Raw genomic sequence first — 13,777 nt, forward strand, 5'->3', positions numbered from 1 at the left:
ACACACACCACATTAATATGTAAATGTTTTTGGTTCTTTAATATAAATTTTCCCTTTCCCCAGACTCAGATTTTTCTAAAAATGTGTACATGTGGAAAACATGAAAGACACTAAATGCTTCCTTCTTTAAGATCCTTAGAGCAAATGACTTTTGATGAAGGCAGACATCTCATGGCAGTCATTAGCCACAGTTAGCTAGTCCACACTTTATGTAGACTTCCTCAACTTTGCTCCACACTACCTGTGGTCCAGATACCACACGTCTCTCTTTCTAGCCTATTTTCCCAACGATGTCAGTTTCTATGGATACAAACAAACCAAAGCATCCCAGTGAGGCCTGACCATGGACCATCAGTGAGGCTTGCTCTTTCCAGCTCAGAGCCAGGGAAACCGAGGTTGTTTTCTGGTGTGGTGGAAACTGAATGCCAGCCACCAGTTCCTCGTCTAATCCCTTGTCTGACTGGCTGCTGGAAACCTGTGGAATAAGACCAGGCTAAGCTGTTGTTCTCAAACATGTTTATTTGTAACCGTTTTACATGGCGTGTTACAGAAATTAATGGAAAATTTCTAAAAATTTTGCTGTTCTGTTGAATGCACTGTACATAAAGTTAAAAATAATGTGTCCATATATGTGAACGGACTGTCATGTGAGGTAAAGGTTAAGCAGGTCTAGAAACGTACTGCGACAGTCATTTTTCTCTTTCTCATCTTTATTAAAAAAATATGTGTCAGAATGCAGAAGTTGAAAGGAACCGAACCCACGGAGTAAACATTGTCTTAAAGGAAGGTGCCCGGTACATCACATGATGGGGTTGCTGAAGACGCTAGGATGAACACAAGTTATCAAAAATGTCTTGCGGCATGGAGAGACCGAGGAGCTATGGGGACTGGGGACAGACTGACAGGTGGCGTTTCCCTGGTTTCAAAATTTAAAGTGACAAATTCAGTGCTTAGGAGAGGATGAGGAAGTGAGTCAAACACACAAATCTTTCCATCGGCCTAACCAGAACTGTGCAGACTCCCCAAACTCTTTCAGCATTGGTACCTCAGCTCCTGCTTGGACACGTCACTATATTCCTGGAGTAGGGGGGACAGTGGTTCTGAACTCACCAAATGCCTGGGGGGAACAATCGGTATTCTGCCAATGAAAGTGCAGAAGGCAGTTAAAAAATCTCGACCTTCTCCTCCTCACTTTAGCGTGTCAGCTGGGCATCTTCCTTCAGCTCGGATCTAGTTACAATCCAGTCATGCTCAGGGAGGGGTGACCATCGGCCGGGCTGTCACCACCTGCTGAGACACTGGCTGCAGATGGTATACCTGGAATGGCAACCCCAGTCAGAGTTGGCTTCATGTCACAGTAACCCGAGGAGCAGGGATAAGGGTGTGACACTGATGGACAAACCCAGACAGCTACCATGAGGGAGACGACAGCACCACTCATGAAGACTTGGCACCATGACGCCAGAGCCACCGAAGCTGTCTCCTGTGGCAACCACCCATCTTGCCAACACTTCAGGGAAGCAGAACGGCTTTCAGGACAATTCTCGGCCATTATTCCTTCCTATTTCTGCTTTGCATGAGAGGGGCGCCTCATCACAGCATGGATATACATTGTGGGAGGAGCCCTGTAGCAACAGGAAGCAGCTCCAGAAGGCAGTCAGTGAACAACTCTTCCCGTTTCTCAAGCTCTTGGGACATAATACAGTAGGGTAGCATCGACATAGATTCGCTAATAGACATGTGGTTCATTTATTCCAATGTAAAATGTCGGCTCTAAATAATAACAATTAGCTTGACATTACTTTGTGATTCTTATGTGGAGAGTCACTTTAAGAACATCTTCAAAATCATTTTAGTTCCTATTGCTAGGAAGAAGCCAAAGCATACAGGCCAATGTTAATGAATCATATCAAGGTAAATCTGACTTTTCAAATTAATAATTACTCCCAGATCCAATCACATGACTCTTGAGGGTTTCCTTCTTTACGTCAAACCACCAAATCCAACATGTAACTGCATAGGAACATCAGGAAAACATATTTGACCTGTATAACAATTCTCTATAGGGTAAAAATATATAGATTCTTTATGAACGTTGTGTTCTAGACATATGAACTGACAGTAGACTTTTGTCCCATAAGTGTAAAATCAGGAATTGACTCCTTCTGTTTCACGTACGATCTGTCCAGGGAACTGATGGGAGCGGAAGTGGGAGCCGAGAGGTGGGTGCTTTATGGAATCTGAAACCTTCCTATGGGAGCCTCCTTTCTCTTCCCTTGGGCTTAAGGGAAGTTAAGAAAAGTTGGCTCTGAAGTCCTGTCCCCTCCTGTTTACTAGCTGCTGATTGGCCCAAGACTTCTGCCTGTCTCTGAACCTTAACTTCCTACAAGTCATCCCAGAAAAACTGGAGAGGGGGCCCCACCCATCATGTTTCCTTTTTTGCACCTTACACTCCTTCTGCTACCTTCTCTACAGTGTAATGGTATTATTAAAAGCATCTTCATTGACATATTTACATCATCAGAACTCCTTAAAGCCATTTCCCTTCAACAGTTAAAGAGTTTAATGGTAAGGTTTTCCTTTTCCAGTTAGAAAATAAAAAAAAAGAAAATCCCATTTGAATTTTCTGATGTACAAAAAGAGATAGAGATGAACCATTTGAGCACAGCGTCAGTTTGTTACGTTGAATGTCACCATGAGAAAGCTGGTTTCTAAGATCCAAAACCATATTACCAGAATTGTACCAGAATTATTTGGCAAATGACTTTTCTTTGAAAATGGCGCATGGAGAAGACACTTGTCTGCACAGCATCACAGCAGCGAAGTATCAGAAAAATAAAGAGATCATTTTATTGTACTCAAGAGTCCACAGCTTCTCAGGGGAACTGGATGCATTTTCCATCTTTCTCATCAAGGGGATGCGATGTCCTTTGTTACCCCCAGAACGAAGGTTCCATCCAGAAGCTGGCTTTCTTCATCGGGATGCAGGACAACTAAAGGGTTGTTTTGGCAACATTCTTGTGTATAATGAAGAACCAACCACTTGTTTTGCCTTGTGATTTCAAGTGAATTCACTTCATAAGAGGCTTTCCCTCCCCCACGTAGACTTCACCCCTTTCTAAAAAAAAAAAAGTCAAAAGCAATACAAAAATTTGTACACTCATTATTTCTCAAACATGACAAGAGGAGGACAGGGGACACAGCATGGCAGACCAGGCCCTGTGGAGAGATGCCACGCACATTGCCACAGCCAGAAGGCATATGGAAGATGACACTGTGGTCACAGAGGATCCCTTGCTTTGGCCTAAAAGGAGTTAGTGCCAACCTCGTTGCAATTCTCTGACGCCCGCCAGTACACATCTGTGGTCTCTACAGTGGTCAACAGGTAGCGAAATAAAAGCACAATAATGGTTTCACATCCGGGGCATTTCAGGCCCAGCTGAGAGAGCTCAAGGTATTTCTTGGTTAAGCATCAGCTTGACTGGTGATCAATGTTGGGTTTTATTTTTTTTTTTATTTATTTTGAAAATATCTTTGTGGGGGTGTTGTGTTTTATTTTGCTTTTTTTTTTTTTTTTTTTTGTGCTGCCATAGGTATCTGCTGATGGTTGCCAAAAACCACTCTGTTCTCTCTTCAGACAGTTTTCACGGGGCGACTGTGAGTTTCTCTGTGGGATGAGGTGAGGTGAGAGCACAAGAGAGCCTGTGGCACCGCTGATTCCCATGCCAGTCTCGAAGCACCCACCATGAGCTCGCATTGATGCTATTTCTTAGGTCTGTTGATCTGCGCATAGAGAGGCTCTGGCTCCTGCGGACAGAGGCACAACAGTCAGGCCTGCCTCGCTCACACCAGCCTTGCGAGACGGCTTTAGGAAGGAGGGCTTGGGGTAAACCAGAAAAGGGACAGCTGCGGATGAATGACCTTAGGTTATTTTTGTATTGTCTCAGCATGGTGCTTTTCATTTTGGCAACGGTTTCAGCTTCCCCTAAGAACACATCCAGAGTTTAGTGTGCGTGTGTGTTTGTGTGTGTGTGTGCATGTGTGTGTTTGTGTGTGTGTGTGCATGTGTGTGTTTGTGTGTGTGTGTGCACAGTTTTGCTGTTTTTATACAAGTGCACATGTGTCTAATGCATGTGGGTATATAGTGCAGGCCCAGAGTCAACCTTGAATTTCATTCAGTAGGCCCTGTATACCTTGTTTTTGAGATAGGGTTTATCATCGGCCTGGAACTCACCTCGTAGACCAGAATAAATTGAACGGCCAGAGAACCTCAGCCCCGCTCTTCTCCACCTCCCAACTCTGGGATTACAAGTGTATGTGACTGCATTTGTTTTTTTTATTTCTCCATAGTTTTGGAGCCTGTGCTGGAACTCACTCTGGAGACCACGCTGGCCTCAAACTCACAGAGATCCGCCTGCCTCTGTCTCCCGAGTGCTGGGATTAAAGGCGTGGACCACCACCACCCGGCCATGCTTTGGTTTTAACATGGGCATAAGGGATCAAACTTATGTTTGTGTGGCACACTTTAAAGGCTGAGCAACCTCCTCAGTTCCTAGAAGCAGGCCTAGCTTTGATTTTGAAGCTGATTCCCCATTAGGGTAATAATAGCACAGCATAGTAGAGTGAGCTCACTATGTTCTGTGCAGTGGGAAAGATACTGATACCTTTTGTGCCTCAGTTTCTCCAACTATACCATGGGAATAGTATTGTTTAATTCTACAAGGTCTTGAGAGAAGTAGATAACTCACAGAAAGTACCTAGCATAATACTTGGTAATACTGGAAGAAAGCAGAGAAGAGAAAAAGGCAAAGAGGAAATAAGGCAGAAGTTCTCCTGTCTGCAGAGAGCTGAGAGTCTGTGAACCGCCCCCGGGTCTTACCTTCATCTACCTAACAGTCCGGCAAGCAGACTCCTTTGTCCTCATTTTGGAGACAAAAAGACTTCAGTTCACAGTTCATGTGCGCGTGCGGAGCATAAGAGACTGTGGAATGCTCAGCTCTAAACGGGACACCTACACCAAAACCCCTCCTCCCAGAGCTCAGGGACCATCTCGGAAGAAAGGGCGGAAGGATCTAAGAGCTGGAAGTGGTGGGCGGCTACGAGGAAGCAGTATTTTCAGGACACAACAGGCAGTTGCACATATGAACTCACACTGGTTGTGGCAGCGTACACAAGACTTGCGCAAGCTTAAGCCAGACAAAATACCAGCATGGAGCGGGGAGGTGGGCACACAGTCTCACCCCCAAGCTGAGGAGCTATTAGCAGCTGTTAGCTAGCTGCCGGGAACTAAAGAGTCAGTGTTCTTCAAGGATGCAGCCCCCGAGAGGCTACCCAAGCTCCAGTAGATGGTTCTACACCCAGGCACATACTGGCACTGCTGAGTGAACAAAACAAAACAAAACAAAACCATGACGTTGGAAAAAGATACTGGTGAGGGAGATGGGAGAGGAACTGGAGTGGAGCAAACGGGAAGGGGTGGAGTTGATCAAAACTCATCATATTTATGTGTAAAATTCTCAAAGAATGAGAATAAAAGCACTCAAAAAATGAAGCTGGGAGAAGAGAACAGTCTCAAGGTCATTGTGCTGCCTCCTCTGTGTGACGCATCCCGCGTTTGCTCCCTGTGGTACCCTGGGAATGGCCTAGAGGATGAACACTGTCTGACCCATCGCTTTAGAGATGAAGGATCCACAGAGCAGCACAGCGCTTCTGTGCTTCCCCAGTGTCACGTGAGCGCGGAGGAACCACTCGGGAACTTCACTACCCTTCATGTGCTCCCCTCCGGGACTGGCTAGAGGTCTGCTCCCTTGGGAGAAGGAGCCTTTTCTGCCCATCTAGTCACCCTGTGCTGCCATAGAGCAAAACGGTTTGCTCCCCACACTCCATGCTCCACCCATGGAATTCATCCTGCTGAAGGAAACAGAGAGCTAAGTCAATGCCATCTGCTGGGGTGCCTGACTACAGGAAGGGCTCCATCCTTCCCCGGGGCCTTACTGAGCATCCCTATTGGCTTTTACACATAGAAATGTGACATAGTAGGTCCTCACTGTAGTGATGGGGTAGGGGGATGTCTGGCGAATTAGTGTATGACTAGGACATGATTTCTAATATCTTTGATATTTTGATTTTCTTGTCTTCAACACATTTCAATTTGGCTTTATTTTTTTTCCAAAGGCTGAATTTATCAGAATCTGTGGCAGGATGAACTATTAAGTCCTAATCCATTTCCTTCCAATAGCTGAACTACTTCTACTATCTGCTGTTAGATTAGATGGAAGCTTTCTGTTCTCTCTCTCTGTCTCCTCTCTCTGTCTCCTCTCTCTCTGTCTCTCTCTCTCTCTCTGTATGTGTGTGTGCATGAGTATGTAAGTTTTCTAGGGATGGGGTGTACTGTAGTAAACAAGAACGGAATAAAAATTTCTTATGAACAACAAACAAGGAAGGAGCATTTTCTCACACCATTTACCTCAATGCTTCCTGTGAGACCTTCCTCACTCACTCCATTCTCTCTGGGTCCTCCTAGAAAGAGAGCTGCCTTGATCTCACCCTACAATTTGCTCTATTCCTATTTTGGAAACCAATTTATCCAGCTAAGAATGACACCTAAAACCAGAAGATGACAGCAGGCTCAGACAGGGTAATTAATGCCGCGCGGCATTAACTTTCTGCAGCCCGGATAAATATTCACGCAGCCCCTGCTTGCCGGAATCGAGCTGCAGATACCCATCACAACACTGGTAACAACTGCCATCAGCTCTCAATTATCCCCACTAATGAAGGGGAGCAGTGGTGTGGAAAACCCCAAGCAGCAGATAGCCCCCAAAGTCTCACAATGTGATGCATTGTTCGTTTTGGCAATCGCTTTACCTTCCTTGTTGGGGCTAGGAAACCATTTGATCCAGAAATTTCTAGCCTGGCTCTGGCAAGGGCATGGAGACCTCACCCTCTTTTCAGCATTCCAGTCTTTTAAAAGTCTTTTTAAAGAAGTTGCCATGATTTAGGGATTCTGTCTTCTGAGAATGAAATTTGCCTGGAAAGGGTGAGCTGTTGGGAGACATTATGTGAGACCTGTTTTTTCCAAGTCCTAAGATGTTATAGCTGCATGAACCTTTGGCAACTGTTTGGCAGAGGAGACGGAAGGTCAGAAGTCAAGCCATCTTGCCTTTGTGAAGTCAGGCTGTTGCTGAAAGCCAGGTACCTGATCCTGCAGAAGTGGTGCTCACTCACTTGGTCTGCACTGAGTCCCAGCGCAGACTTCAGCCCCAGCCTAGAATTTTAGCAAGTACCTCTTTTTCTTTCTCGTCAAATTTGTGAAGCAGGAATAAAAATTAAGTAGTGTCATTAGTCTTTAAATATAATTCAGTAGGAGTAGATGAGAAGCACGATAATTGCTCCGATTAAGTGATTCCAGGAACACTGGGTGTGATCTCCATCATGGGCAAGCAAACTTCAGTCCACTGGCCGATTCTGGAAAACTGCCTGGTTTTGTTCACAGAGGAGGATCCAGCCACCTCTGCTCATTATGCCTTGTCTTTGCTACTTTCTGCTCACAAACACAGAGATGCTATGTTGGTGTGTGCAGCCTGCACAACACACACAATACAGTCTCCTGACCTTGTGTCTACATGGGCAGCATATTCTTGTATCCATCACCCCAATGGCTGAAGACCATGGTGAAACCTTCATGCCTACCCTGATTTGACCTTTGACTTCCAGAGGTATGTCCAGCATCCTATTGTCTTCTCTACCTGACGATCCATTGAGGACCTCAAGAGTAGCTGGTCCCAGTGTATACTTGCTTATTTCCTGCTTAAGCAAGTGACTCTGCGCTCTACAGAACAATTGTTATCTTTTAGTTCTGCATCTCAGAATCTAGCTCATCTTCCCCTCTGTATCCCCATGCCCCTCAGTCTCATCTCCAGCCTACTTCACCTTTAAATACCTCTTGGCAACTGGTCTGGCTCTCCCTTCCAGCAGAAACTGCCTTTAGCCAGACCCTGGTAATTTTTCCTACTTCAAATGTTTTCCAGCTGGGAACATCAAAGAATGTCACTCTGTGATGGCCTGAGAAGTGGGCCTGCCCACTTCACAAACGTAGGTTAGACTTGCTTCTAACTTGTACATCTAACAAATACCAAATTTGAACAAATGAACAAGCGCGTTATTTCTGAGGTTCTCTTGCTCAGTTCTATTTTAAAAGGGAATGAATAACGCTAGGTTGGCGGAGTGTCAGTGCAGTCCTTGCACTAAGATGCTGAGGCTGTACTAAGCTACAAAGTTCAATAAAAAAAATTTTTGGAAGGGTGATAATAATACCAAATACACGTATTTTACTTTGAGATTTTCTAAATCACCTCCCATGCATGTGTGGGTTCATGTAGATATGTGCATGTATGGTCTGTGTGGAGGTCAGAGATCAATCTTGGGGGTTCTTCTTTCTGGGCCATTCACCTTATTGTTTGAGACAGGGTCTCTCGCCGGGACTTGGTTTTCAGTGATTAGGCTGGTGTCTGGCCGTTGAGTCCCGAGGACCTCTCTGTCCCCACCTCCTCACACTGGGACTGCAGGTGCTTGCCACCATGCCTGGCTTTATATGTGGGTTCTGAGGATCATGTTCATGCCATACTCATGTCACGTGATCCTTGGAAGTCTAGACAGGGCACTGCTATGTTACTTGCCCATCTCCATGTGAGGAGAGGCAAGTTTGCCTAAGGCCACTTGTTTCTCAGCCTCATTTCGACTTTGGCCTTCTGTTCTTCCTCTCTTTTATTTACCAAAAACAAACAAACAACAAGCCACTCAAAACTAAAATCAAAACCCAAATATCCACTCTCCCAAAGCATTTGAAGCTCATCTTTATCTTTCCCTGAACACTAGGAATCTATCAGGTAATACTTCATACGCCTTGGGTTCCCACTACGGAGATCAGTATTAAAAAAGTGACAGCGACTTATTATTAATGGCGGTCTCTATTGTTACAAAGGGAGACAGACCAAACGATTCCCATTGTGACAGATGCTACTTTGACTTGACAGCTGGGAAAGTCTGATAGGCAGTTTATTTACTTAGCCATTTAACCAAATAAATGTTTTCATTTTTCTTTCATTCCTTCAAAGGCTTACATTTTGCCCTTAAAATTGCTCCAGCAACACATCACTGAAGTACAAATTACCTGCCATCCCCACACCAGCCATTATAATATTATTTTGGTTTTCTCTCTCTCTCTCTCTCTCTCTCTCTCTTTCTCTCTCTCCTTCTTCTCTCTCTTTTCCCTCCCCTCCCCCTTTCTCTTTTTGCCCCTCTTGACTCAGTCTTTCAAAGATACGTGATTCTCCCAGATGGAAAAGTAAGGGAGAAAGTGAAATAATTGAAAGATATTTTTCTTTATTGCTAAAACAGAAACGTTTGGTACTGTCCCTGAAGTTTCCACCTGTGGGGATTGAGTCTGTGTGTTTCCTCTTATTCTAGAGCGATATGGCTTTAACTTATCAACAGTTGTCATCCTTGCTTACTCAGAACTGGGTGGCTATTTCTAATAAAAAACCAGCTGGAGATTGTGGCTGCAGGAGTGATAAGAGGGATAGGGACTTTGCTTTCCAGCTGCATGACAGCAGAGGGGGAAATAAAGCCAGGGACATAACTATCTCTGCATAATCCCTTTTCCAAGTGTCTGCAAAAGCACTAAGAAATTACAGTCAGTAAATTTCCAGTTGGTTATGAGTAAAGGGGCTGGGGCCAGAAAGATCACATTTGGCTTATGTTATTTTGACACTGATGGAGGGATGCAAAGAGTCACACGTGTTTCCCCATGAGTGACAGAGGGGACCTGTCTGCAAGGTGGGCATTAACCCCACTGCACAGCTTCTGATAGGGAACGGTAAAACAGCCAGGCTGAACTTACATGCCATCATAAAGTATAATCTAGCTCCTCAAAGCTGAGAGGATCTTAATAGGATTTCCATAGGAACCCAAGATTGCTTTTTTCAGGGGAGGGCAGGGAGAGGTGGCCTATGGGGCTCAAACAGAAGTTATTCTGATTATGGGACACTAGAAAGGCCTCACCTCCCTCCCTCTGCTTTAATCCATTATGGGACATACAGAAAGTTATCTAAAAACAGAAAGTATCAAGCAAAACTCCCTAGATATGGGCTTCATTCAACATGGGGCTAAATGCATAAAATCTAAGACTATAGAGCACCAACACCTATTGAATTCATACCATATTGATTCTGGTGATACAGATGGTGATAGGGGCAATAGTGATGGCCATAGTTGGGACGTTGATGGGAATGCTGAGGAGGGTGGTAGTGAAGGGGTGTTGGAGGTGAAAAGAATGGTCATAATGGTGGAATGATTGTAGTGATGGCAGTGGTGCTGATGTTGATATGTACTGCTAGTGATACGGTGATGGATAAGCTAGCAGTTATGGTGGTAATGGTACTATTAGTGATGGTGGTGATGGTGGAGGTGGTGGTGAAAGTGACATTGTGACGGTGGTGATGGTGGTGACAGTGAGGAGGTGGCAGGGGTGCTAGTGATGGCTAGGGTGGCAGAGGTGCTAATGATGGTTGCTTTCAGACAATCTATTGCTAGACACTGGATTGAGAACTCCATATACATCACCTCATGACTTCACCCAAATGTCCTATAAGATAGGTATTACTTTTATCCCTATTTTTCAGATGAAAAGAGAGGTCGTGAATCCTGATCAAGATGACACAGATAAGAAGGAAGAATCCAGGTTCTGAACTCTGACAACATTAATCCCCAAAGAGGACTAAATTTTAGGCTGAATTCGCATGGTCTGACTTTATGCCACAGATTGGACTTATGGCATATTAGTTAATATCAAGGGTAATATAACCCTCTGCTAGTGGATGAAACATAAGCAGAAATGAAAGAATGCCTCTAGCCCAAGATCTTCCACTTTTATGTGGCTAAGATTTGAACTCAAGTTCCAAATCCTGAGCTCTTGGCACAGCACCATGCGGTGACTACAACCCAGCCATGGGCGGAGCCAGATGGAACATCAAAGGAGGCGCGAACCAAGGCCTTGTGGGAAACGGTTGAGCTTGTGTAAGTGCTTCAAGCCAAACAAGCTCGTGAAGATGAGTGCTTGAGATGTTGACCTGCCAAGGGTGTAAGTCCAAATACTTCAGTTCTAGGACAATGTTTGCCACCATCGTGATGAATGGATCTCATCACCTCTAGTTCATTGATCAAATTTTCTAAAGCAACGTTGAGCTTATGACAAAGCAACTTTGAGCATATGAAGACTCCAAAACTTCCTTGGAATCACCTTAAGGAATCTTCTTATAATCCCTAACATTTCTCATTCCTAAAGCACTGACTTTGCCTTCAAGAGATCAATTCCCTTTGTGATTGTGAAAGATTGGCTTTTTAGATGGGTATTTGGGTTTTGTATGGTATGGCATATTGTTACATTTTACTGATATAAAATGTGACAACACATATAGTGTGCTAGATTCTCTAATCATACAAAGCCTATTAAAAAAATAGACTTTCAAAACCCTGGATTAGCTTTCAATTACTGTCCACAGGACCAGTGTGTGCACTAGGTATGCACTAGGTGTGCACTATGGATAACTCTGCCGTGGCCACAGAACCCAGTGCCGTGCAGTGAAAGCTGCTCACCATGAGAGTGGCCATGCTGCTGCTGCTCAGGGCAAAAGGAATCTTTGAGTTTGGCTTTGTGGTCCTCCATGTTTGTGAAAAACCAAGAAGATGTCTGAAAGTTTGACACGTTCATCCAAGCTGGCCTGAGAAATTATGTCTAAGGAACAAGGTATACTTTTGTCTCCTGAGAAGGTTAGCTTCATCGGGTCTTCTTTATTTTGATAGAATCAGAGGTACTGAAGGTTGAGTTCCAAAAGGCACTTCTAGGGAATGCAAGGATGCCTCTCTCCAATTAGCTGCTGCTGAATGTGCAGTGGTTTGGTGGTAAAGAACAGGCTGCAGCAGAGCTGCCAAGAGCAGAGTCTCCAGAGTGACAATTCCATGTCTTTGGGCCTCTAATTTCACTGACACACTGGAAAGGGGTACAGAGCCCCTCTCGGCTAGATGGGAAGGGCTCCTATAACTGCACATCTTGATCAATCTTATTTCAAGCATGGCTTGTTTTTGTTGCACAGTCTGGCTTCTTGGTGCGTTTGATTAGTGACCTCTTTAGAGCCGTGGCATGTAGGCAAATGCAGTGACATTTCGCTTAAAAGAGTAAGGCGTCTGGGGCGCCGCTCACTGAAAAATTGTCGTGTGTATTTGTGTGTGTGTGTGTGTGTGTGTGTGAGAGAGAGAGAGAGAGAGAGAGAGAGAGAGAGAGAGAGAGAGAGAGAGAGAATGATGTGCCCATCCCAGAGGGCCAATGTTTTTAGAAACTCAGTGCACATTAGGTAGTGTTGACTGGGTCCCTCATTCTATCACCATCACCAATTCAGATGCATCATTAATTAAACAATAAAACTATTTGCCACATTCCCTCCAACCCTACCTTTTGGTGTATGTCAAAGGTCATTCATCCACGTAAAAAAGCAAAATGCAAAGTTGAAATGAGGCAAAGGGAGGATCGTTCAAACACTGGTAATTGGTGAGATGGCTCAGGCAAGGGTTGAGGGGAGAAATACTGGCAATATAGTAATAGGCATGATAAACAACGCAGGCATTAGGAAAAGGCACAGACGACGGGAGATGGTATGGACACTATAATACAGCACAGGCAAGCAGACAAAGCACAGACACTGGAATATGACATCAGCGGTACACAGCAAGCAAGAGGGAAAACCTTGCAGGTGAAGGAGATTAAAAAAGGACGGATACCTACCCAGACCTGCGCTATCTAGCTACCGTCTTGTGGACTTATATTATCACCACTGGGATCACCACTGGGCTCCCCAAATGGATCACTGGTGGAGGACGCCTGTGATCCATCAGGCTAGAACACAAGAAGATAACACTGTTTTTTCCTCTCTCTTCAACAAGTGAAAACATAAGGCAACTAAGATTATATTCACGCGGCACAGGCAACCAGTTAATTTAAAGGAGGGCTGAAACTTCCGCCGGAGGATGCCACCTCCCAGATGCGAGAGCTCCTAATGACTTAACAAAAGGTCAGTGTTTCTGGCTGAGATGCATCTGGGCATACAGCAAAGTTCTTTGGGAGGCCGTTCGGACACCCGCTCTGAGCTTGCATTCTCTTTTATGTTGGCATCCTCATATACTATAGGGAAAATTTAATGTTAAAGGAAAGTAGGGCAATCAGTGGATTACTTACAGCCTCTTGTTCTTCACTCTTGCTGGGACTTTCAAAGCCTTCTTCAAAGATGTCATCTGCGGTCGGATCACTGGCGTGGGATGCTGATGATTTAGAGGGAGAGCTCTGCCTAGGGGCTGGGGTTGGAGCTATACCAAAAGAGGAAACGTGGTAAATAGAAATACAAGCCACAACCATTTGCCTTCCTCAGACACACCTGGGGTCCCTTGACATTTGAGTCAAGTCTGCCCTCTCCCCATCTGAGGCCAAATCTATGCAAATAAATTCCTCCCATGTTTATTCAGGGATGCCAGCCCTTGGAGCCTACAGGACAGTGAATCAGGGACTCTGAGCAACTCCTATAGTGCTTCTGACACACAAGCAAGCTGCAAGCTGCTGGGCCAGGCTGATTTTCTTCTCTCTCTTTTATCGGAGGACACATTTTTAAAATGACTTTCATAGATCAGTCACTTTTAGAAAATTTAAGAGCAATAGTCCTCAAAACTTGTG

General features: G+C 44.7%; 1 long non-coding RNA gene across 1 annotated transcript; it reads right to left on the reverse strand.

The window, feature by feature from the left end:
- Nucleotides 1-284: 284 nt before the first annotated feature.
- LOC121445786 lies at nucleotides 285-13,416 on the reverse strand. The gene is made up of 3 exons (XR_005974006.1): nucleotides 13,289-13,416; nucleotides 12,839-12,949; nucleotides 285-3,807 (listed from the first exon to the last, which is right to left on the reverse strand). It is a non-coding gene; the product is annotated as an uncharacterized LOC121445786 (long non-coding RNA).
- Between the last annotated feature and the right edge of the window lie 361 nt (nucleotides 13,417-13,777).

The sequence above is a fragment of the Microtus oregoni genome, unplaced genomic scaffold (genome assembly GCF_018167655.1).
Source record: "Microtus oregoni isolate MIOR12 unplaced genomic scaffold, Mior012 000636F_ref0000439, whole genome shotgun sequence".
NCBI classification, from domain to species: domain Eukaryota; kingdom Metazoa; phylum Chordata; class Mammalia; order Rodentia; family Cricetidae; genus Microtus; species Microtus oregoni.